The sequence below is a fragment of the Homalodisca vitripennis genome, unplaced genomic scaffold (assembly GCF_021130785.1).
Source record: "Homalodisca vitripennis isolate AUS2020 unplaced genomic scaffold, UT_GWSS_2.1 ScUCBcl_2922;HRSCAF=8083, whole genome shotgun sequence".
NCBI classification, from domain to species: Eukaryota; Metazoa; Arthropoda; class Insecta; order Hemiptera; family Cicadellidae; genus Homalodisca; species Homalodisca vitripennis.
In genome coordinates this window covers 38033-42109 of record NW_025779046.1, presented here as the reverse complement: position 1 = coordinate 42109, position 4077 = coordinate 38033, and positions in this window count along the sequence as shown.

The following is a 4077-nucleotide window of genomic DNA, read 5'->3' as shown; positions in this document are numbered from 1 at the left end:
TTTGTGTGAAGCTGCTCAATGTTCATGCAATTGATTACTTACTTTTATAATAGCTAGATTTCATAGAGCCATTTCAACTTTCAACGTTTACAAATTCACAAATAGTTTGCTTCATTAATATGTACTAAACTTTTAATGTAACCAACACTGAAAAAAATGTGACTCAATGCTGGAATCATTAAAGCAGACGAGACATAGGTAAAACACAATTGCGAAAGATTACAGTCTATGGAGTGAGGGCACACAGAGTTCTCCAAAAACCCAAGGAAGTGCATGCTAAAATTGTCGGCTTGGAATTTTTTAGCAACTGTTTCTAGGGCCAGGAAAGGAGTTCTTGTTGATTTCATAGGACGTGACACAACCATACATTGTACGAGTAATTATAAAACCTTTAAAAAGAACAAGACAAAACAAGATCAGAGGAAAGTTAAGTTCGAAAATCTTTTCCTGGTTACTTTTAAAGTGGGAGGTGATTCCAGATCCGCCTTGCAGTCCGGACCTGCACCCAGCGTAGTCGCATTTGTTTCCAGCGATGAAGACTTAACGCGATGTAGCGCTTTGATGACAGCATGGGACTGCGAGAGGGTATAAGTACCTGATTCAAGTCTCAGGCGGCAAAGTTTTATAACGCTGGAATTCACCGCTATGATAATTGCCTAAGTTTTTATGGTGACTACTTAGTATAGTGAATAGTATTTTAGTGCCACTTTCAAATGCATGTAATAATATTGTCATCTTGTACTTTGTTTTTTTTTATATCAAAGCGTAATCTACTTTCTGGATAGCTCACGTAAATAAATCAGCTATTTAGAAAACTCTCCATTTCGTCATGTATAAGAATAACTAATATCTATAACATTCAATAAACGATACATTACTATTTATTATATTTCATTAGTTAAATTTTAAAGATCATATCACTTATTATTCAGTTTACCGAGTGTAGATTTTGACTTATCAATTTAATGTATTTCAGTTTAATACGTTGTGATAGACTGATAATATCAATGCATGAATCAAACTAAGCCTTTTTTAATGCAGGTAACTAAGATAAACTGATTCATGTTTCTTTCAGTGATGCCGCAACTATAAGCAGTAACAATTCTCAATGACGCTAACAGAGTCTGAGATAATAACCTTCTCTTTTACCGGCTGGATATGATCCTTGATAGGGGTACAGTACACCACATGTCGCGTAACAGGGTTCGCTGAGGTTGCATCCAAAATTTAAAATCTATAAGCCTCATGAATATCTAATTTCCTGCTCGAGATGTCCTGCGAAGAGACAAATGATCACACAGAAAAAAGATCCTTCGACAGACAAAAGACAAATTGAGTTAGCCTTCTGAATAATAGTCAATAAACAAATTTCATCGTTTGAAATGCACCATCATAGAATTTATTCTGGTCTATGTAGAAATTTAAAGTTTACAGATAAAACCTCAAAATATCTTGCCACATGATTTTTTTTTTTTTTTTTTTCATTGAATTAGATTTCATATCAATGTTTAAATAATAATAGTTCCGGAGTGGTGAGGAGGGTACTACAAAGAAAGAGTACAATTTATTTATTCTGTTATTTTCTAGTTTCTTTTATTCTCGATACACCCATAAAACCAATGTAAACATATTTGCTAACGCTCAACCAAATCATCGAACTCTGTCATGACTAATAGAAATGAAGTCTCGTGCAAAATTTTAAGTTTGTAGATAAGTTCGCTAACAAGATATCGTGCGGACAGACAGACAGGAGATGTACAGACCGGCAAAGGCGAAATGTTCAGCCCCTCAATTGATAGGCTTCACTAACGCTCAGCCAACAAGACAGTACATCACACTACGTGTCGGTAACAGACTTTGCTGAGATTGCATGCATTTCATCTCAAGTCAATAGGCACAAGTGTTACTGTGTCACACGTTTAAATGTCTATTCCAGTACACACATTAATATAAATATTTATAATTATTACACTCCGCTTACACAGTTTATTTATTCAGCTATTTTATCGTTGTCATCATAATCATTCATGAGGTAAATGTAAAAATGTTCACTAACGCTCAGCCAACAAGACAGTACATCACACCACGTGTCGGTAACAGACTTTGCTGAGATTGCATGCATTTCATCTCAAGTCAATAGGCACAAGTGTTACTGTGTCACACGTTTAAATGTCTATTCCAGTACACACATTAATATAAATATTTATAATTATTACACTCCGCTTACACAGTTTATTTATTCAGCTATTTTATCGTTGTCATCATAATCATTCATGAGGTAAATGTAAAAATGTTCACTAACGCTCAGCCAACAAGACAGTACATCACACTACGTGTCGGTAACAGACTTTGCTGAGATTGCATGCATTTCATCTCAAGTCAATAGGCACAAGTGTTACTGTGTCACACGTTTAAATGTCTATTCCAGTACACACATTAATATAAATATTTATAATTATTACACTCCGCTTACACAGTTTATTTATTCAGCTATTTTATCGTTGTCATCATAATCATTCATGAGGTAAATGTAAAAATGTTCACTAACGCTCAGCCAACAAGACAGTACATCACACCACGTGTCGGTAACAGACATTGCTGAGATTGCATGCATTTCATCTCAAGTCAATAGGCAACAAGTGTTACTATGTCACACGTTTAAATGTCTATTCCAGTACACACATTAATATAAGTATTTATAATTATTACACTCCGCTTACACAGTTTATTTATTCAGCTATTTTATCGTTGTCATCATAATCATTCATGAGGTAAATGTAAAAATGTTCACTAACGCTCAGCCAACAAGACAGTACATCACACCACGTGTCGGTAACAGACTTTGCTGAGATTGCATGCATTTCATCTCAAGTCAATAGGCACAAGTGTTACTATGTCACACGTTTAAATGTCTATTCCAGTACACACATTAATATAAGTATTTATAATTATTACACTCCGCTTACACAGTTTATTTATTCAGCTATTTTATCGTTGTCATCATAATCATTCATGAGGTAAATGTAAAAATGTTCACTAATTCTCAGCCAACAAGACAGTACATCACACCACGTGTCGGTAACAGACTTTGCTGAGATTGCATGCATTTCATCTCAAGTCAATAGGCACAAGTGTTACTATGTCACACGTTTAAATGTCTATTCCAGTACACACATTAATATAAGTATTTATAATTATTACACTCCGCTTACACAGTTTATTTATTCAGCTATTTTATCGTTGTCATCATAATCATTCATGAGGTAAATGTAAAAATGTTCACTAACGCTCAGCCAACAAGACAGTACATCACACCACGTGTCGGTAACAGACTTTGCTGAGATTGCATGCATTTCATCTCAAGTCAATAGGCACAAGTGTTACTATGTCACACGTTTAAATGTCTATTCCAGTACACACATTAATATAAGTATTTATAATTATTACACTCCGCTTACACAGTTTATTTATTCAGCTATTTTATCGTTGTCATCATAATCATTCATGAGGTAAATGTAAAAATGTTCACTAATTCTCAGCCAACAAGACAGTACATCACACCACGTGTCGGTAACAGACATTGCTGAGATTGCATGCATTTCATCTCAAGTCAATAGGCACAAGTGTTACTATGTCACACGTTTAAATGTCTATTCCAGTACACACATTAATATAAGTATTTATAATTATTACACTCCGCTTACACAGTTTATTTATTCAGCTATTTTATCGTTGTCATCATAATCATTCATGAGGTAAATGTAAAAATGTTCACTAACGCTCAGCCAACAAGACAGTACATCACACACCACGTGTCGGTAACAGACTTTGCTGAGAATGCATGCATTTCATCTCAAGTCAATAGGCACAAGTGTTACTATGTCACACGTTTAAATGTCTATTCCAGTACACACATTAATATAAGTATTTATAATTATTACACTCCGCTTACACAGTTTATTTATTCAGCTATTTTATCGTTGATAAATCACACCACGTGTCGGTAACAGACATTGCTGAGATTGCATGCATTTCATCTCAAGTCAATAGGCACAAGTGTTACTATGTCACACGTTT